A 23,205-nucleotide genomic window follows, 5' to 3' on the forward strand; every position below is an offset into this window, starting at 1 on the left:
TCAGAACCTGAATCGTTCATTCATTATCTTCAAAATATTACGTTATTAGTTTGTAAATGATTTCTTTCTAATAATCGTGCGTCAAATGACATTAGCAGGTACAAACACCCTAGAGTGGCGCTTGAAAATGCATCACACAGAAATTCTAGCAGAATTAAATTTTGGGCTGAAAGCAGGCAAGAAGTCCCATAAATGCAAAAGCTCAAAACAATAAAAAGTACAAAAGGTAGAAGCAGACGCAGAAAGTGTTAGAAAAGCTGACACTTGAGGTTTGTCTGGGCTCAATTGCCGGTTAATATTTTGTTCTTCAAAACGGCCGCTAACTTCTACATAAAAAATCAATGTTTATCAAACGAGGGTATTTGAGACATTCCGTTGATTTTTCGAGCCCTTCAAATAGAACCTCTATTAGGAATTTTCCAGTTTGCATTATAAGATCTTTCTCGGATCTCTCAGAAGCCGTAAAAGCTGGGCCAAATAAAGGAAGTTGATAATCTCCGTGGTTAGTCTTGCGTGAGCACATTGGATAATAGTTGATTTTCACTCAAACTCAAGCGAAAACCGCACGCTGTCCTGCGCAACAATGAACTTGTCATTTTGTTGTAAAGAAAAATAGATTTCATCTCTTACCAAGAATAGCAATAAAACACCTGTGTTCAGATTTTGATGTCCTATTCTATAAATTTTGCTTATTTTACAAGGATAAGCAAAAAAAGTTTCATTTACAGGAGTTGTTTGAGTTCTCGTAAGAAGGAATAATAAACGGGTCATCTTTGTTGATGTGTCACTTTTTCCAAGTGGCCAGGTTCTGCCAAGAAATTAGAACGTGTAGAAAAAATAGTACGTTATAGCTTTCCACCTTATTGATTCTTAAATTAATTAAATGAAGCAACAAACCAGACGCAAGCCTTTTCGAGCTTCTGTCATCGTAAAAAGTTCTTAGAAAATTTCATATTCGAATATTTTGCACATTTGTGTAGAGTGATCGCACACATGCTGAGCAGCTCGACAGCTGATTGACTTGCTTGCTTGCTAGGCCTCTTGTGAAAGTCAACTTGTCAATTTTTAACAAACAAAAAATAAGAAAGACATTTTGCTCTATCCTCTGCAGCTATAGCATACATTTTTTGAGAATTGGTAATGAAAGTCTGTGCATGTTTTCTAACTATGCTACTATCGTACCCGTGTTTCTTCGTAGCTGGCTTACGTATTTTTTAAACCCCAATCCCCCTTAGAGACGATTCCGAAGTATTACGCTATGGATAGGAACATACATGTCTGGTTCTGTAGTAAAGTTTGTTTCGCCCTGTTTTTCTAAACCTTTTAGATTTTGTCGTCTCGGTATTTCGGGTACGAGCTGCTAGACGCTTACTTTACATATTCCCAGTCGGCGTAAAAGAACACCTATAAATAGTTGTGATACTAGATCTTTTTTTTTTCTAGGCAAATTAGTGAATATGAATTTTGCCTATTTGCATTGAGACCTATTTAGAAAATATTACCTAAAAGTAAAACCATAAGTTCTCCAAGATCGTACATTTTTGGAAATTTAACAACTTTCGTCTACTGTTCTTCGTTGTAGATCATCTCTAAATTTACTAAGACAGCGTAAATTGGCTGATTTTCGCAACAGCTACAGTGTGTAAAATGCTGTACCACTTGGTTGCACGAAGGTCTTTTTCCTGGTATATGATACATCTTCCAGAAAAAGTATCTATTATTAATTTCAGTTGTGCGTTATTCAAGCTACTAATGATGATTTCGAGAATTTGGTTGCAAATATTTACGTCTGAAGCAGGCTGGATCGTTGCGCTTTTTGTCTATTTCGGAAAGATCGAACGTAACGCAAGTGAACTTTATTCTTTCACTATACTCCTCATTAACCATCAATATCTTAATTTATATCTGAACTGTATACTAACTATCCTTAAACACTTTTCTAACGGCCATGACTAACCTCACGGTTGTATCATTACGAGTTTTAGCTGCTCCTTTTCTACCTACTGTCTACTGAAGCCTTTGTTGTCGTAATGGCGTTGAAAAGACATTATCAGCGCTGAAAGCCTTTCTACTGAAATACCCCATGCCTGACGTTCCACTAAGAAGTCACAAACAAAAAGTTGGAGAAATGCTGTCCGGGGGTGGCTGAAAAAAAATATTATCAAGTAACAGTTCTTTCGCCCGTGAGAAATCAAACCTGGCAGTGCAGGTTGCTTTATTTAACAACGGTCAATTAATAACAAAAAATCTTCAAGACGTTCTCAGATATCGGTGCCTGATATATTTCATAGACTAACGTACCTATACGTATATTATTTAGGGAAGGTTGGTAGAATATTGCCGACGATCAAAGCCTATGTATAGGAATCTGGGATCATGGGGCAAGAGAAGCCAGAGAAGATCCAGTCATATTAAAAGAAATAGTTTGTAACCCTTATTACATTTAAACTCTATTAAAGGAGGTGACTGTATCGAGTAGAGTGTTTCACTTGATCGGCAACTGGATACAATTTCCATGATATCTTAGAGGGTAACATATTTGCTTACTAATATTACAAACATGTTGTGGTTTAGGTTCGAACCTCTACATAGGCAAGTTTAATTTCGTGCAGGGAGCCAGCCGCCTGGTGCAATGTTCCACGCCGATACGAAACGCAAATCTCGAAACATACAGGCAACTATATTACGAAGCCAGTTATGATAGTTCTTGTTCCTATAAGCGGACTGTAACGGTGGTTTCGGCCCGAACGAGCTGGCTAAGAAATCTACCTTTCAAAATTCAAATGTCCTTTGTTTAAAACGCTGTTACATATCCGTTCGCGAGGTGTTGAGCCGATAGCGTTGACGTCGAATAAATAATTAATAACGTCTTACAGTTAAAGCTCGAAGTGCATTGCTATCGAGATCTTTCAGATGTACGATAAGAGCTATAAGTCGTGTTCTCGTAGTGACTATATGGCAAATAGTATCTTGGTTACATACTTGCAACAAGCGATTCAGTTAATCTAAGGTAAGGCCACTAAACAACAAGTTTGTTTGATCAAGGGTAAAATTAAAATTATTTTTAAAATCGTCTTAAAAAATAAAGTAAGCATAGTTTTGCTATTAGGGCTTAACCCTGTTCAGCAGTAAAGCGATTGTCGATGTTTGAGCAATTGCATTACAGGCGGAAATCAGCATTTTACAGCGAACGTGTAAGTTCAATAACACGACTTCTTTCCCTTGCTTTAATTTTTATTGGAGTAAAAATTTCCACATTTCGTACATAATATCAGCGAATTTTAATGTTAGTTTGCCATGGCTAAAATCTTTCCCGAACGGTCGGTGAAAAAGGTTATCGTAACAGCAATTGACTAGGCAATCCAAAAATATATATTTGGCACAAAGATATATTTGAATCAGTCACTGATCCTGTTGAAGAATTGGCAAGGTGTGCTGTATGTATTACATCCGTTTGCAGTAGCTTTTGGGTTAGTCTGTATCTAGTTGGTTTGGCAAAAACAATAAGTGGTGCACTGGCCCATGGCTTGCCGGATAGGACAATGCGTGAGGATCGCAAATATAAAGGTAGTTCCACCTTGTGGTATGAGCGAGAAATCGGCGAAAAACAGAAACTGCACAAATCAACAGCGGAAGAGGACCCCTAAAGCAGGCTAGAGACTAGGCAGAGTCTGAACGATCAAAGGGGAAAAGGAGAAGGGCACTGAAGAATAACGGCCCAGAGACTAAGAAGAAGGGGTACACACACCGTGGGAAAAGGTGGGCTTTCCATATGCATTCCATCTCCGCCTCCCTCGTGCCACGAGTGAGTGAGGACAGAGAACCATTGTGGGGCTTGAAGTGACAGAAAGTAGGGGGTTTGTCAGGAACCCCAGGAGATTTGCTAGGAGGTGTGATACCTGAGGCGTGAAAACGCTCCTGAGCATGATCCAAGGCACGGCGTGGTCGCACTCTGTCGCGCGTTAGGCCCGCTCTGTTCTGGGGCGGGAGTAACGCGGCGCATCCCCCGGCGAAGTAGTGTCGACTGTTGGGTCGCCGTAGCGAAAAGGGCTTGAAGGAAGTACCCTGGAAACATTGGACAGAGGTGAGAGCCAGCTCAACCTTTTTCTATAGCCCACTAGCATGGATTGATGGGGCCCGGGAGTTTATCTTCCTGGACCCGGTTTTACCTCTGTTTTCTTATTTCTTTCCTTCACGAAGTAACTTTCTAAGGAAAAGTCTTAGCGGAAACGTGCCAGTACTAGTTTGTGGGGTTCTTTTTATGGCATCCACGCAAACACAACCGTAAGTTTGTTCATGGGTGAATAAAAAAAAATAATAACAGGTTAGATAATTTGAGGTTGAAATTTACATTTTACCTATCCGATTGCAACTGTTCGATTATTCCGGTGTACATGCCCCTTAAACTTGTTTGAATGTAAGTAGTGTTTAAAATTTGAATTGAAAATTATTTCAAGCTAACATGTGTATTACAAGAATGTGCGGTGAGCGCTATCGTTTGACTGTTTAGCTTAATCCATTTTGAACGGGAGAATTTAACTTGAATGACATATGTCGAGCAGCTACAAGAAACAAACGACGAAGAACTTAGCATTCCTTAAGCAAAACGCGGTGTAGTCGGCCCAATGGCTCCTTGTACAGCTAGCAGTGACCTAGGTTACTGTTGCGAGTCGTTCGCACGCACTAGGAAAGACCTAAAAAGAAGAAAAATTGATCCCTACGAACTCGACAATATGCCTTTCGTTGTTCGTACGACAAAAAGCCATTTCTATACAGGATGGTTATCGGCAATGAAAAATTGACTTTTTGCGACACCCCTAAATGCTAATCATAATGGTTAGACCCTTTCAGTTCGATGCCACGGAGAAATATTCATGGTTAAAGGCTGTATTTCTGTATATAGCGAGATGAGAAGGGGTCATACTATGAGTCATTCAAACCCCAAAAAAGAACTACAAGAGATCGCTACGCAAATCAATTCATCCGACTGAATCACGAGTTCTTAGAAAGAGGCCTTGGACTGGAAAAGAGCGATGCAAAGTTATATTTTTGTATGATGAAGCTACAATGTCTACATCTTCGGCTAACTCAGCGAGCGCCTTCGGACATCCAAATGGAAACTCTGCTTCAACCGATGTACAGCCCAGATATCTCTCCATCTGACTGTCATTTGTTTCGGTCAATTCAACATAGCAAGGAAGGCAAGTATTTCAGACCGCAAATGGGTTGACGAATGGATCGCTTCCGAAGACACCTCCATGTTACTTCGCGGAATACATAACTTACCAAAAAATGGATGATACCGCAGAAAACGAGGATGCTATGTTATCTAAAATGTTTCTATTCACTTATTTGCAAGTTACAGTAAATTAAAGTGGCAAAAAACAACGACAACTTTTTACTCAGCATTAAAATCTAACTGTCTCCATTTTTTTTTAACTGACATACATATCATATTAAAATGCTAAGTGGTTGTTGTCGTGAAGACAAGAATTAGGGTAAGACATACCTCTATATGAGGTGCAATGCATTCACGTAATGATACGTATTTTTGACCCAAAGAACGATTCTAAAGCAATCACGATATTACCGTAATTTTAGCGCCGCTTACTCTGCTTAGTATCTTGATCTCGAGCTCGAGATACATTTGTTTCGTGCCTTCGTTATTTACAGTGTTATCTATAAAATGGGAAATGCATTTTAATGACCATTAAATAGGCCCTTCAAAAATTAAAATGCACTCCCGTTACGTTTACAACGCTTTACATCTTACAGCTGTGCTTTGAGAAAAAAAAAAAAGCAATTGCACGACAAGCTATTATCGAAATCATTAAAACTCCGGTTAGCCATTGATGAGGCTGCATCTGTCCACAGACGTTTCACGGTACTCATATTTTTACGAACGACCGAAAATATACGCATGCTTTAACCTATGAGTCTGATGTTAACAAATATGTAATAAAGCTAACAGGGCGCCATTCGTAAACATTCTTGTTCCTTTTTTCGTTCCCTTTCGCAATTCCATAGTAACCCTACCTTATTTGCATTGTCCCTGACGTAGGAAAGCGTCGTGTGGTCTGCAATACAGAAGCGCAGACCGAAACGGTAGCGACAGTCGGCAAAATACACAAATGCTATCTTATTGTCATCGTTGCACTCAAACGAAAAAGCAGAATGAACGCTTTAATTAAATCCGATAGTATTGGCAGTGTGTCTCTAACCGGAACGAAGAGGATCGCGGCACGGGGAAGGGTACCCTTTATTCATTCAAGCAGTGGAGAATCCCGATTTCCACTAACGCACCCACTAGCCATTCCCTCCCTCCTTCTATATCAGCCAAAAGAAGGCCTCTATAGAAACAGAACTCGAGGATATGGACTCCCAAACACCCCTTATCCCCGCCTGCCCTATTTGCCATCGGAAATGGGTGCATAGATGCTCTCCGCAAAACCATCTCACCGAGCGACCCCATCGTGGGCTTAATTGCAACAGCTGCAGCGATGAGACAGTAGTGCGTTCCGCCTGCAACTTCTAGGCTGTGGGGCAACAGTGTGTCAGATGCGTAGAAAGAAATTTACGAACGATGGCGGTGGCCAAGGCTTCCCAGCTCGCGCGACAGGGATCAATAATAACATCCTACGTACATACTATACAAGCAGACAGAATACGCCTATAACAGAGAGACAAATGCAAACACTTCATGTATGCATGCTGTCACATGCATACTGAATCATAAACGTGAATGTCAGGGCCTGCATACACTGCGGCGTAAAGCACCCACGATAGTCACGATAACAGGGAAAGAACACAGAGATGCAAAGAATTACCATACGCTGCAAACTATTCTGGCTATTTTACTTTTAACTGAACTAAAATCGCACAACTCTTGCCGATCGACTATGGCGTAAGCTCTCTTATCCTTTTTTAGACTTTTATGTTCTGTATCTGTGGGATAGTCCTGCATTGAAAACCTTCTGGCTACAAACGCTAGAGTCTGCTAACTGGAATACCGTTACGTGAAATATACTTTCAACATAAAAAATATTCGGTATTTAACTCATCCATGTGTATATTATACGCAAGAGATTTACAGATCAGCAGATCCGAGCAAACTTTATAATCTTCCGGTACAAAACTGATAATGGTGATATACTTGGCGTCGAAAGGTAGGATCCGTAATCAGTAATGCCTGTGGGCCAAAGATCCGAGTGTCTGTACTCGCCACTAAATTGCCAAATATAGTATTAGTCTCAACAGATTTTAGGCACATTATTTTGTCTTGGTATAGATATGATGGGATGAATAGGTTTTATCTTTTCCACGCATATATAGTACGATAATGACAAATTAACGATCGTAAGGCGACCAGAACGTCTGTAGTGGCCTATGCTCACAATACGTTACACCGAGGCAGTCTCGTATATAATGTGCATTGTATGTCGTCTTTGCCAATGATCATTCCTACGATGCCTGACAGCCACAGCGCCTGTCAAATACCATCATCTAGTCGCTAGAGAGAAGTCCGCTACCATCGGATCCTGTAGTCGCTATTTAGTTCCTTTTCTACTTTATTCCTATACTGATAGTAGACAAGCTGATTCTATTCATCCACTGCTAGACGGCGAACGCCTAGATTTCCTTTAACGCCACCCGGAGCACCAGTCTATCGTACGCAAGGTGTTCAGAGGATACCCTCAACCGGCTCCGTGACGGGCCCCAAAACTCCTTGAGCTTTGCCACCCCACCAGGAAAAGCTCCGAGACAAGGAGTGACTGACCCTCACACATTCATACATCTCTATACTCATATATTACTGCTTTCTTTTTATCTAACGCGCCTATAGGATTCTTCCTGTTGTGAGGGTTACCTCTTCCCTTTACTTGCCTTATTCCACCTCTCCGTCTACAGTAGCGTCAAGAGCAGAAGCCTATGTGAAACAACTGGTTAGCTATCTCCACCCACCGCAGAAAGGGCGCCTACTATATTCACTCTGTAGCGTTGTCGGTCGTAATGGACGAAAAGGAAAAACGGATCCTGGATCCGCATAAGACCTAAGAAGCCGGCGGCAGATCACTCTCACACCAACCGCCCTATACCGCTCCACACATTACACAGCAGTCCTATACGAGACCTTGGTTCCCTCGTACCCATTGGCAGCATACCCACCTCTTTGGCCACCACTAAGAAACTAATTAGGGACACGTCCGGCCAGCTACTGCTGATGTTGTTTTTTGCTACTGAAGAAGAAAGAAAAGAAAGTCCTGTCGGGCGCTGTGGTAAGGAAGCACTCGCCATCTCTGCCATCCAGTGATGCCGCGAGTTGTAGCTGAAAGGGAAGGTTTTGTTGTTTGCTTGCGTCTCCTATCTCGATTAAGAACAGTCTACAATCCTAGACAAGAAAGGAAATACCGCTGACACGTGAATGTTAGAAACCGTGAGCAGCGAAGATAAGCCAAGCTGCGAGATCAACTATTGGTTCACAGCAGTGTTTGAAAGCGGACTGGTCAGTAAAACCTGTTGTAGCGTTAATGCTTATCGCGATGCTCAAAAGTAGTTGACTCTGCCTGCATTATGTGAGGCTTTCTATGCATAAGTTAACGATTCTAAGTGTACACCTAAGAGCATGTTAAGTCAATCGCGTAAAAGGCCAGTTTGGGTAAAGATTTTCATAGTTAGAAGTAAATATGTAGTGAAACACGTATACGGTATACGTGTCGCAAAACCTAGCTCGTGCTGTAAAGCATCCGTTACTCTAAGGTCAACCTAAGATCAACAGGCCTTAAACCTATGGATTATCTCGTTTTGAGAGTCAGCAATCGTTTACAGTACACTATTTGTAATGCGGTTTTCTTAAGTATTATAACCACGATTGCAAAACACATTTATTCCAAGAATTTCAGATTTTCAAGAAGAAGTACTTTCATTAGATTTGTGTATTTTTAATATGGAACGATAATCAACAATTTGCAGCAATTGCAATACGCAATCATTCAATGAGTATTAATTTAGCTAAAATATGCTTGAAAAATATGGGTTAACAATGGGTGAGACGCGCTAGTAAAAAACTTGCTAGTTTACCGTTCTTTTTTTTACTATTGTAAAGTCCGTGCTCCTTTTTTTGCGCAAATATCTCAATTTGCTTATTTAATTATTTTCACAATGTTTTAGAGCTTGCGATAGTCTTCGCGTGTGGCCCAAGATTCTCGTCTTACGATAATAGTCTAACTACGAAAAAATGGTTCGAAGTCGATATACTTTTGTAGCCGATGACAAGCGACTGGGTCGTATTGTGCACGTCAAAACGGCACGATTGCCACTTCGTGCAGTTGGCTAGCAGGCAGGAGTACTACCTCGATTACACGTATGAGTCCTGATGCGGGTGGGCGTACGCTCGTATTAGTGCTTGCCTAGTTGGTTCAGATTGGGCCTTATCTAAATCGACACAGCCCACCCACGCAGGCTTAGCGCAGAGGCTGAGAGCACCGGAAACAGAACATCGAGAACAGCAACTATAACATGGACGCCGCACGCACAAGGGCAAATATGTCGGATAGCATAGTTCGACGGTCTCAGCGTTCAGGCCACTAGCTGGCGCTCCATAGGCCGCCGGAAGGGCTGGATTTGTTTGATAGTGGCAATGCGATGACGCTGCAGGCTGAGGCAACGAGAACGACGATATAGGTTCGATAAGATTTTCCCGTCGATGGCGCCTGCAAGTGTCCTCTCTTTTGAAGTAGACCGCATCTGAGGATGTGATTGCCGCTTTCCGATATGGCGATTTTGTTGAAAGCAGGAAATAAAGCGTACACAAAAATGGATGGCCGCCTGAAATACCTATTTTTGGCATTACTGCCAACAAAATATTTCCGACTCTAACTCGAGTGCTTACAGCAGATGAACAGCAACGAAGCTGAGCGGGAGATGAGAAAATGGATTTCAGCGTTTAGGAATGTGAGACAAAGAAGATAAAGTACATTGCAAATAGGGTGGCAGTTGCAAGAAGGCAACGGCAGTTGTGTGATGTATGTAATGAGTCCTAGCTACGATCATGCAACGTTTTTCGCGTCCTTATTGTTTGAATTCGATCTGTTTATTTATTGATTATCGGCATTTACAAGGACGATTTAGATCGGGTTGGTCAACACTCACTGCTGCAAACAAATATTTATTTAATGTGCTAAATCGAATAGGTAAATATTCAGTCTTACAATAAGCACAAGAGCAATATCCTGTTCTCGTATGATACTTTATTATAGCTTCGAACGTAGCTCTAACCGAATAACTGTACACAGTCATTGTAACGATGCAATAGAAATTGTCCTTTCCTAATCTGAACGTCTCGTGGTCTTCGTACAACTATTGGCGATCAACCCGGGTTGATGGAACCCCGGGAATTCACAAGGGATTATAATTTCCTTTGTTTGATTGTAACTCGATCCTTGTGCTTGTTGGCCACTTTCTGAGGGCGTTCAAGCTGAAAAAAAGGTATTTAGTAGAAAATCGAGGCGGTCACCTTCATTCAGCTTCTAGTGCTGTTCACTAAGGCCGACCAGATGATTTCTTTTCAGAGCCGTTCGAACGGGAAAAGGTGGTTTCTGTGGACACTGTGCTACTCGATCCTGAGAATCGCGGCTTTTCGGGGTCTCGCAGATTTCGATAAGCGGGTTTAAGAAAACGTTATTTTAGGGTCAGAGCTCTCTCCGCAAATGCTCAAATATCTACTAGGCTTTGTAATGTAAGTGGACCCTTTCCTGCTAAGGTTGGACAAAACATGTACGTTTTAAGTGAATTGGATGGTTAGTATAATGTGGTGTAGTAATGTGGCCTAATGTTTATACACCGGTTTGATTGTTTGGCTGTGGTTACTTACTTTTTTTGGTCAACAAATTCGAAGCATTGTTGATTCCAGTGCTTACCACTAAGCATACAATAAACTTGTAAAAATTTAGTTTATATCTGAGGCGCAGACAATTAGGTGATTAACTTAGATATGGTATATATACAGATGCCGATCAGTGAGCTCTTCAACTCACCCTCACGGTTGATCTCTCAGCCTCTACCCCCTACGTATATTGAATGACTTAAAATCTGAACCATGAGGTGGTCAGCGGCCTCATACAACAGGTGACCTACGACATAGCTGCGCCACTTCAATCCCCGCCAGCTACATTGCGAAAGGTCACTTCTGATGGGAAATATTATATGCTATATTCTTTTCCACTGATCGCTGGAAGGGTAAGATAAGGACCCGCAATGGCTGTGGCCTGCACGAGCCAGAAGACGTGCAACCTGTGTTGTCTTATTGCATGGCCTGGGCAGTACCAATGCAAGTGCTGTTTTATGCGTGAGGGTGCTTAATCTTTGCACAGGTGGATGCCACTGCCCCACTGTGAGATGCGAAGTTAAGAAAAAAGAAGCTTCATACGAAAAATTACTTTGGTAAATTGGCTCCACGGCGCTATCGGGCTAACGCACCTCACATAACCGCTCGCTACTCGCTAAGCCGTTCCACATGGCGAGGGTTGACCGTAAAAGATTTTCGCATTAACTACTCAGCTAAGTTAGTTATTCGTGCTACTCAAAAACGCTGTTCATTGATGACGTCCAGACTAGGTTAATAGAGGCTATGTAGAAAATCAATGGACCATATTATCTTGTTTCCAAGGCAACTAACAAAAACAAACAAATATTTCATATTTGATTTCGTGTTAAAAAATCGAATTCTCATTTGAAATAAGTCGTGTGAAATGTCAAGAACACGGAATTGAACGGCGAGTATGGTCTAATTAAAAATATACGCACGCTTAGTTTGCGTCATCTAAAAGATATCAGAGTCAACCCTCGATCGAGGAAGCCTTTACTTCCACTTTATAAAATAAATGAAAAGCACTAGTTACTTCTCCACATTATGTAGTTACACAATTATTAAGGATTATTCACAGGACACTTTGGGTACGTTCTCCACTGGGAGGTTAAAACGGCAAGTAAACTTTTGCCAATTTAGCACGGTGGTAACGTACAGTTTCGGACACCGACTCCAGCCGTTACGGTTTGCGTAATGTGTGAATCATCGATGTAGAATTCACAATGTAAACAATGTTAAGTAATTAAATCCTCAGTCCACAGAATAAAGTGATTCTAAGAAACTTTGCTATCGAAGTGTTATACTAAGATGTGCGCTTATTACATCTCGGTGTTCTAACACGGCAACTTTTTTATGAAGAGTACCTTCATATGATAATGCCTTTTTTTAATACTATACTCATTTAAAACAATGCACATTCTGTTATGCACACATAACAGAGCTGAACAAAAAAAAAATCCATCTACTCGGTGGTGGTACACCTAAAATTCTCTAAGTGTGCACTAATCGAGAAGCTTTAAAGGTAACGAAAAGGAAACAGAGAGGCCGGGACCGTATGCGATAATAGCTTAAAGTAAAAAAAAAAAAAACATGGTTTTTGATCTACTTAATTTCACAGCAGGTCCCTTTAAAGGACAAAAAAAGCATTTCACCATTATTTTGGCCAACTGACTGATTCATTTTGGAAATCGTTATTCCGCCAGATTGATGGCAATGTGAGTATTTTCAATTAATATTTTCGCGAAAATTAGTGAATTGTAATGTGTTTTCTTAGGCTACATTAGAAAAGATATATCTTGATAGAATTTTTTCCATTCCGTGGCACTGGCTGTTTTCAACCACAGTGTTAAATACGTTTGGCTCATATTAACCTAGCGTCTCCCCATTTGTAATCGAGGATAAAATTTAAGATGGCTTGATTCACAACAAGACCGAATGCAGGGATAGTTTGATTCACGCTGGAAGCCAGCTATCGATACCATGATAGCTTAAAAGCCTATCCTTTTTGTTATATCGTAACTTAATGTTAAACTCTCTATTCATGTCCACGTAGCCCATAAGCTGGGGATTTTGAGACTACATAGATATGGGGCTCTACGAGCGACCTCATTTTTCCTCTAAAGGAACGTTAATTTTAAAATTTTATCAAGTTCTCAGAATTTTTGTGAAGCACATTTCGATCAAAAATGGCTAAATTTATTTAAGTCAGCTTTGTATTTATCGAGCTTTTTTTAGAACTATAGAGAAGCAATATAACCAATCAATTCTTATTCCACGACTTAGCCTGGCCTAGAAATATATATTTTTAAAACAACCAAAAACAGGCTGTGATTTATGGAAGTTAAAACATCGAGTAATTTTACATAGTTTATCAGGGTGCTACATGGGCTCGTGTTATTTCGGCTATATAGTGACATTATCTTTGCAAGTTACTTTGATGGAGAATATGGAAAACCCTACTTGTAGCAAATATAATGTAATTATATTATATCAATTAATTAGTCTAAAGCAAGGCATCGAGGTCACGGGTTTCTTTTGCCTTATATTGAAGATGGTTTAGAAAAAAAAAATTGCCGCAACTTTATTATATATAGACGCACTATCAGAGCTAGAATAACACATCGTGTCCGAAGAATCAAAAATCATCTTTAATCGTAGAAAATCTTTATTAGACTTTATTATTATATCTTTAGATGACCACGACAATCATATAAGTAGCCACGCTGGCTTTCGAAACGCTGTGTACTTCATTAGAGTACTTAAGCAATTTAAAACTCGGTTTTTCCTTGCTTAGCAGAAGTAGGATTTGTAGCGGACCAATCATCATCCTTGAGCTCGCCAACTTTGAACTAAATTATTATACAGCATTCTAAAATAAATAATAAAGCTGTTTCTTATTAGCGGATAATTTCTTCAGTGATCCATATTGGCACTTTAATTGATGTTTGTTTGAACATTAATGCATTGTTGTTAGCGTTTTTCAGATCACTAAAAAAGAATTTTATATTGGTATGATTTTTATTTGTTTCATGAAGACCATTAATCTTAAAGGTGGCGTTCAGTAAATTTCAATGTCAGCTAATTTTGCCTCATGGTAGCATAGGCTTTAGTATCCGGCTATTTGCACCTAACGATGCCTTTTGTGCTATGTCTAAGGTAATCCAGGCATCAGCTTATCAACAGAGGCTCATAGTTAACCTTGAACCCGATGTTTGATTAAAGGCAGGCGGAAAAAAGATAAAGGTATTACACAACTGGATAGAAAACTGAACGCTCCCATGCCCGGCTGGCCTGGTTGATTGTGACACTAACAAGGGTACATGCCAACCATGGGGCATTCTAAAATTCCCTCCCTTCTGTGCTTTGTTCTGTGGAGCCTGTCTCTTGCCTTCAGAATTCGGCCCCTATCCTCCCAGTCCCTCGCCTACCTCGTAGTAAAAATAATCTGAAAGCATCACGTAATCCTCCCACAAAGTTCCCCTGGTTCTTTTTCTTGGTTACACGTGCGTTCTCTCCATCATCGCCTCGTCATCCCCGTCCCGAGGTAGGACGAGCCCTCTCCGCAAGCTCAGTTCCACCTCCATTTTCACATTCTGTTCCAGTCCCCCGTTTCCCAATAATATGAGTTTCCCGTTTTCGTTGTGTTCGTTCTTATGCTTTGTGGCCTTTGTCCCCCCCCCCCCCCCCTCTACTCCTCCTACCTCCTGTCCTGCTATTTTTCGCTCAGGCCAGCGCGCCCGCATCAGTTCCGCCGTCAACGCCCACATTGCCTGTCCCTGTGCGTAATTCGAGACTTCGAGGCGAAGACGCAAAAGCAAGTGTCCAGTTTCCTAACGTCCGGTGTCTCGGACTGCATCGAGACCCACTACAAAAGTCCCAAAATTGAGACTAGAACCGGGACGTTGACAGTGACAGCGGAAAACAACGACGTACGCAGCGACGGCAACGACAACAGCAACTAGACCAGCCACAACTAACAGCTGGTGTAGTAGCAACATTTCCGACGTCTGTCACCCTGACTGCTCGACGATAACTCTGAAATCCTCCCAAGCAAGACATCGTAGGCAAACGATCAGATGTTATAGTTAATGTGGCCGTGTTTGTATTTCAGTCGTGGCGTTCGCGTGCAAGAGAGATAAAAAAAAACAGTGTGCGTACTTATGATCAGCATAGGGTTTCAGTCGTTGGTTTAGGTTTGCATAGCCTTATACACTGCATTCACTCTACGTGTATGTGTACGGTAAGAGTAAGAAGATTCGCTGATTTTGCAGATCTCTGGACCGCAATAGAAATTGAAATGTGAAAAGTAAGCGCTATTTGTCAATCTATTCGTATACCAACGAGGCTTTTGATATGGTAGTAATTACACAACGAGAACATTAGACGTGTGTTAGTTCATCGGTTCTAGAAGAGCGTTTTCTCAGTCCTGATAAGTATTCAGTGATCATTTTATATCTAAGTCATATGGCTATGTAGAGTAAAAACCTCTTATCTTCGTTTCCCGTTGCGATACTTTTGTTCGAAGTATCTGAAGGATTCCAATGCACCTGTTCGCCTTTTGCCTCAATCGAAATTGATATCCTGTACGAGGCGTTCGCTGTCTTTGTAAGTCGTTCATGCCGATATGATGTGCATAGATCAGGAGTACGGGACATGTCACCTTACCTGCAGCTGTTTCTCTATTGAAGGGGTCATTTAGTTTGCCATGTGTGCACTATCATTTCCTCGTAATACAGTGGCTCGACTTCCACTGCTTCCTGACATCTTCTCCCAGCCCGTTCCTGTGCGTCTCCTATCCATCGAAGTTCCTTATATATGGTCGACGATGCGATTTTGGTCAAAGTAGATGGCGACCTGATGCGAATTTGATCTTCGACCGCTCTACGTACAATATCGACCTGTATAGATTTTACCCCACATCTGCAAACACTGCTCATTATTTTGTTGACGGCAGGAAAGGTCGTCGGATTCAAATGTACAGTTTAGACCACCGGATTTCAGTTGTTAACGTTGCCCAGTAATCGTATGGGAAATGCTGATAAGAATAAGTTGATACGCGATCAATTGATATTGCAGTTTGCAGAGGGTGTACAGTCACTCACTTATATTAGATTTAAGCACAGATCAACTCAGCGAAAACCACAGCGTTGAAGAAGAATGCTTCCTCTAACGTTATAATTCATCCCCATTCAAATCCACTGGCGAGAGGTAACCTTGTTATCCGTTATAAAGTTGATTTTTTCTGTTTGCTACGTCCGTACGCTTCATTGAATAGCCCATTTTGCCGTGTTGTAATGCTCATGCTATAACATTTTACCATTTACTCATGATAAATAAAATATGTTATCAATGCTTGTTGTGTTGACAGGTGCCCAGGACCGCTCACTGGTTTACCCACAATAGTTAATTGTTGCAAAGTGATAACAATAATAATAATAATAATAGACTGAAAGCAACTCGACATTTTAATGGAAGTTTAAAAGGGCACTTCAAGGCGATGGTGATCACATAGCAAAACTACGGTGTTTTTGTTAGATTAATAATTGAACAAAGTTAATAGAAGAGAGAAAATGACTTTAAAGATTTAATTGTCGACTACTGCGTTGTGTGAAACTCAAACTACGTAGACGAAGTGAACGAAATAAGTCAAACGCTATATCGCCTAATACCCCATATTGAACGAAATCTCTATTTCTATAAGTAAAAAACAGAATCACAATTAAATTTTCAATACGTTCTACATTATTCCGATACGGTCTGTTTTATTTCAGTTTGCAAAGAGCAACTAGAAATCTTAAGGCCAAAGACAAAAAAAGGTCAAGATATCGCTGTATTATTATCAATTACCCTACACTATTTGTTGGTATATGAAAACTGCAGTGCTTTACCACAAAATAGTGCATTAGATGACATTGATTTAGGGTATTTTACTTGTTGAGTAGCCGGGGCTCTATATGTTATGTTTCAGGCGTAAGTAAATAATAAAAGATAAGTAAACGCACACTGGCATCCCATCCTGGTGACTCTAACTCTACTACTGAGCCTATCTAGTTGAGCCTTAGTTAGTCTCTTCGAAGCAAAATGACATCCTAGGATCGAATGACGCCCTGGTTTTTATTCTGAACACCCGTTTATTTATCAGGTACAGCCAGGCGTTATTGCGCGCAATAATTAGATAAGAATTTAGTCTAGTGAAAACACAAAAACCCGTACTAGTTATCCTTCAACTCGTTCTTGCAACGGTGGGTGTTATTCTAAGACCACTGTGTTTATGGGACTATAGACGAATTTCTTACAAGCGAGATTTTGTCACAGTCAATCTTTTGGGCCTCAATCAGGTATCCATGATCAGCGCTCAGTTCGAGTATCGGATGAACCGTAACGAAAACGAACTCGAACGCTTTTCAGATCTGTAGCCAGATGACCAACGCACAAGATTTTCATTTGGTCCTTTTGTATGATGTACGTCAACGTTCCTGCCACAGTCACAAATAATAATGATCAGAGAATGTACGTTTTAGTGTAATTTCAATGCACTCTAGCAGTGTGCCTTTTTTGATGGAACGATTAAAATAGTATCAGCAACGCTCACCTGAGCATGTCCGCAATTCACTTCAACCATTGGGGACGCAGTTATTTTCCACTTTCCAAAGAGTTCCACTTTGGAGGACAACGCCTACGGATAATATCTAAAGAAAAGCTATTAGTTTTTGTTACGACTAAATGAAGCCATATTTACTTAGATACTGCCGTTTTTCATCAGTACGTTATGTGATACGATTTATGCTGATAATAATAATACGTGCTCATCTACAGAAGCAAGAAACTCACGTTTTTTTTATCATATCAAAACGGGCTTATCAATTAAAAAGTAACGGTCAACGACTAATTTTAGCTTTATCGCTAAGTCGTCCCGGTAAGTGCCGATTTTTTAGAAGTCGAAGAAGAAGAAGAAGAAGATGATAAAAATATTTGGTAATATCATCCGAGCAGAAAACACATATCAATACATACAGAGTTGAATATGTTGTTAAAGGTAGGACAGGTCGATGTCCATGAAAGGCTCGAAATCGCGTTTCGCATTGTATCCTAATTCACACCAGTCAACCTTGCACTGTATTTACCATCTAAAAGCTATCATCAGATAGAATTTTTCAAAATTATCTAACTAAAATCACCTCACTGTGTAAGGGCAATCCACAGTTAATCGAAGCTTGACAGAGATCCATATATTAACTATATTTCGGTTAGAATAGTCATATTGTTTTCGGACATCTTGATAATATCTACGAATGCTAACGCTTCATCTTAATATATTGTGCCAGTATATCCAAATAATGGACGCATATGAGCGGAAAGTCGGTAGGATCAGCGGTAATGCCAGGGTCGAATATGTTTACAATTTGCATATAATCATCGAAAACACCATAAACAATATCAAAACTTGCCTTTCAGTGTATGTATTCCTATAACTATATGGACTATGCAAGCAGGCTACCAAAGCTAACGCAATAGGACCCAAGAATTTTAGAGCTCAATACTAAACCCAACTACAGAGGAGCCGTTTGCAGAAAGAAGTTAAAGTTCGTTACATCAAACCAGCCAAAACCTTGTGAACGAAGCGTATCTAGTGTTCTACGTGCCGCGTTCAAATAAAGCAAGCTAATTATTTAGATACTCGCTTAGAATTAACTGAAGCAGATCGATTCCCGGATCCAACGGATGTTAAAGGCCTGCGCAAATGTACACGTGAAAAGTAGTTCAAAGGTATAAAAGAATGACCTATATTGCGCAACTGTCCCTACATTTTAAACACGTTTTTTAACTATGGGTTCAATTCACACGCAATACGTGTCGTAGATTTTAAGGGACAGTTTAAAATTACTAAATTCAGGCCCGAGAAATAAAAAAGGAACTCCCTCTACAGAGTCCTGAGTTCTTTATCAGAACTATATTTTACGCTTTGAATAGCATCCATGTTTGCCTACATGGTCTGCTTGTAAAAAATAATAGCCTGGCTTATCGTTATCTAATCTAACGTCGTTTAGTATAATCCCCCTCTCCCCTTTCAACACAATTTATTTTCATAGATCTCTGTCTATTATGTCCTATGTCCTATCTTGTTCATGTACGCTGGTTGAGCTTTATATACACAATATAACACGCCATTTGAGCTAGGATTTAACCCTCTCCCCAATCTAACTTCTTCTGAATACTTCGGGGAAAATCCATTTGGTAGTTCCTTTCCCAATATCAGAGGAAAGTACCCAACCATACCGATCACGATTGAGGGCTGAGCTCGTTTATGACTATTCAGTCTTGTTTTTGCTGTTGCTTCACTGTTGTTGCTGTTGTGTGTAGTCGGATGGCAACGCTGTATGTACCTATCTGCCTGTGCACATGTATGTTTGAAGTAGGAACGGCACAACAGTCGTAACTTTTGTTTCTCTCTCACCCCCTTGTTCCATGCTCTTTTTCGCGCAAGGAAAACCGGCCTATAACCTATATGCATCTGCCTTCTCTACCCTGATCTTCAATCTCATAAAGTTGTGTCTGAGTGAAACTCCTCTGCATCCGTGATCTCCCTGTGTTTAGGACTATACATATATAAGTCTTATTACGGCTGTGTGTCTCTGAATGTGTGTGTGTGTGTGTGGTGTATGCTTACTGGGTAGCCTGCACACAGACGCCGTACGTTCTTCTGCTCTCCCGCTTTTGTTTGTTGTGCAATGCACTATTCTACTTGGGGTGTCGTGATGTTTGGAGTTCCAATGCATTCGCTTGTTCAGTCCAACTTCGAACAAAGTCGTAGCTGTTTCTTGCAGATTCAACTCGGCGGCTGATGGCGTTTAGTGCTTGAGTCGTAACCTCGCCCACTGTAGCGTATCATTATTGCATTGTTTCGTTGAACTGCTGTCCCCTTGGCACATTCTCCCTCTATTGCATCCGTACACTCCACTATTCTGGCTGAAAGAATGGCCTAGAGCCACGAGATGTTTGAACAATATCGCTGTAGTCAGTAAGGGCAAGGACAAGGGGTCGAGCCGACGGCCATGGGACTATTGTGATATCTGAGGTTTGTCCGCGGTTGTACTAGCAGCCGTGGCAGGACGTCTGGTCACGACGATACTGCGGAATTGTGTGGCTCAAGGGGAAAGGGATGGATGAGGTCCAAGAGGGGTAAACGGGCAAGTCTGGGAGGATTGGGAAGTCCAGCTTTGACAAATGGTCACCGGGAGAGCCCCTGCGGCGAGTGGTGGCTTCACAGCACGAGGTTTGGCTGCTGTTTCCTTATGTCTCTGTCACTAGCAGGATGCAATGCGTTGACAAGCGATGTACAAAGGGAGGGGGAGTGGCTCTTCTGTCTGTATTGGGTGCCCCTGCCATCCGCTCCTTTTTACATACGCCGACACGCTGTCCCCCGCGCCATCAAACTACTAAGCGTTCTTCGCAGTTTTAGCAGTCCAAACTTTACGCTAGAACGGAAAAATTTTTTCTTATCCAATAGCCAGTGAAGTAAGCGGTCATCAGTAGTATGTTCCACGAATGCCACGCGTACGCTCCAAACGTACGCATGGTAATCGTGGAATACGTATGTTTGGGACAAAGTTATTTAGGTCTCTACTAGATTACTTAACTCTCATAAACATTTCATATTATGTAATATGGTCCTTCTTCAAACGAAAACATTTAATCAATTTATCGTAACGATTTGAAGCTTATATTTATATTATATAATATATATTTCTTTCATCCCCTCTTATATAATATATATTATATAAGAAAAGAAAACTAGAAGTACGTTTTTCTTTCGATTTTTAGACATGTTTATGTATAGAAGGAATTATATACGTCTGCGTCATTATGTATTTAAGCTGTAATTAATTAACATTGCCAAATGTGTGTGTGGGCCAAAATGAGGTGTCACATAACTCACAATGCGCGACGCATGCACGATACCGAGAATATTTAACCGCCCCTTGAACGTCTCGGGACATCCAGCTTTCGATGGAGGCACACAACGGTAACAGAACATTGTATCAGGTCCGTCTTCCATTCACATCATGCACGTATACTACGTTAGAAACTCGAACTTATGGGCGCTTGTATGGGAGCGTATATCGAGACTGGAACTCGCTGTATGATGCTGGAGCGACTCCGGCCCCTTTCGTCTGTCACTTGGAGGCCGTGGGGTAACAATTCTCATCTTCTTTGGTTTGGCGAAAGCTCGTTGCTAAAGGTGGGCGAAGCGAAAGGAAGAGAGAGAGCTAGCTGAATTCGGATGGGTACATCAATTTGAGTGAGAGAACTACCAGTTCCTTCAATTGCAGCTGGCAGGCCGCCCTCGAAGTCCAGTAGTGGATAGGGACAACGGGGCGAGAGGAGGGATGGGCCAAAGGACAAAGGATCAAAGCAAAGAAATGTCTAAAGAATAAAGCCGGGGGGGGGGGGGTACGCCTGGAGGTCCCATACAGCTCGATACGTTGACGCTAAGAAATGGCAGGGGACGGAATGCCTTGGCGGGGCCTGATTATTGTGGGCGGCTTGATTAATAGATGGAACTGGGTGGAAACGAACGTGAACTAAAGAAGGTGGAGCGTCAGCCGCAGCGACAGCGTCAGCAATGGCGAGATCATCCGATTTCTCGGTAACCAGGAAACATAACAAAGGCGTTTTTCAGCCCTGGCCAAATGTTAGATATAGCATGTTTTTAGACTTTAGATTATGTATCCGGTAGTGACAGTGTCGATTAATGGCTGCAATTGCTTGTACTATTTTTTCTGCATTTTTTATGCTAACCACTTATCACAATTACACGTGTAAAGTTGTATAACAGGTATAAACTTTTTTGCGTGGAGAAAATTAGATAATTAATGCTCAATCCGTCGCGGAGTTACTAGACTATTTTTAGAGAAATTATACACGCAGTGCCTTGTACACGTGAAATAGTGAAAGAGATTGTTATATGACATTTTACAGACTACTATGTGTTACCGCTAACTAGCATCATACGATAATATTCAGCAATATCTAAAATATTTTTTGTGCTTTAGAGTATACTTCAGTCTTTTTTATCGCCGTCACGCTCTAGATGCAGTCGTGTGACTTTAATATACTTCGCGAAGACAGAGTTTACGTATGGTGTCGATTGCAACTGCCTCGAATGGCCTTCCCCTAGCCCTCAAAAAGGCAGAAACTTCAGCAGAACCTAAAAACGAAGTATTTTATACGAATACAAATACAGTGTTGTCTAATGAGAAATCATGCTAAAGTGTACGCCTTTGGAGTTGCTTTTTGCTCTGTTAATTTATAAATAGATTGCGTTATCAAATTAAGTAAATCCACGTGCTTGATTAGTAGAACCTCAGGATTAGTAGGACAAAAAGCGTAAACTGGGCAGATCAATTTATACAGGGTTACCGATTGAGACCAACGTTCGTTTCGTTAAGAAACGATCAGAGTTCACCCGCAACTTTCAAAAGAACAGGTATTTACTTGGATTTGCCACAGGAAATCCCGTTGAATCTTTCTTTTTGATTGAACTAGCTGAAGGTATGGGTCGCTTGATCACCATTTGTTTCAAAAAAAAAAACTAATACATTTTTATGAACTGGTCCGATAAGACAATAAGAAAACTAGATACTTTAAGCTGATGTCTGTTTATGAGGGGTAAGAGAGATGACGTAGGTTTTCTTAGAATGTTAACATTGCTTTGTCAAACCTAGAGACGCCGTTGCAGGTGTTGGCGGTAAACAATTCTATAAACAGTTTTAGTATTTCTGGTGTCAATTATTTATATTAGTTGTATCTTAAGTACTCTAAATATTTTATGGTTAAATATCATTTTTGTATAGTATTCATTTTATTGTCTTCGATCATTCATGTAGCTGAATTCATTTTTCTCTTTATCTCTTCCAGACTGGCTTTATGTTTTGTGCGTTCTCTTAGGGTGTTTATGTATGCATAGGTATCTGTGAGTATCAGATGTTTGATCATCGTAGATCTAAATCGAAGAAATCGGCAAACGGTTGGTGTTGGTGACGCGTACGTCGTTCGATGCCAAAGCCAAGAAGGTCGAAGTCGAAGCGGACGTGATGGTCCTACCGCGTTTGCCTTTAGATTGAAGATTCCGGTGTTGCATTTCCCATGTCTCGTTTGTGATCTGAGGGCGACGCGACGCGCTAAAGGTAGCATCGTTCGAAGCCTGTCGATAGCATCTGACCGCCGCCAATCCGCCCTCTGTTCAACTACGTACTTTGGCTTTCCGTGTAAACGCTTTTTCCTAGCCTCACACAATGAGGCTGTTTTCGTGGCTTTTTTCATTCTCTCTCACGTTCGAT

The sequence above is a fragment of the Varroa jacobsoni genome, unplaced genomic scaffold (assembly GCF_002532875.2).
Source record: "Varroa jacobsoni isolate VJ856 unplaced genomic scaffold, vjacob_1.0 scaffold_1029, whole genome shotgun sequence".
In the NCBI taxonomy this organism is placed as follows: domain Eukaryota; kingdom Metazoa; phylum Arthropoda; class Arachnida; order Mesostigmata; family Varroidae; genus Varroa; species Varroa jacobsoni.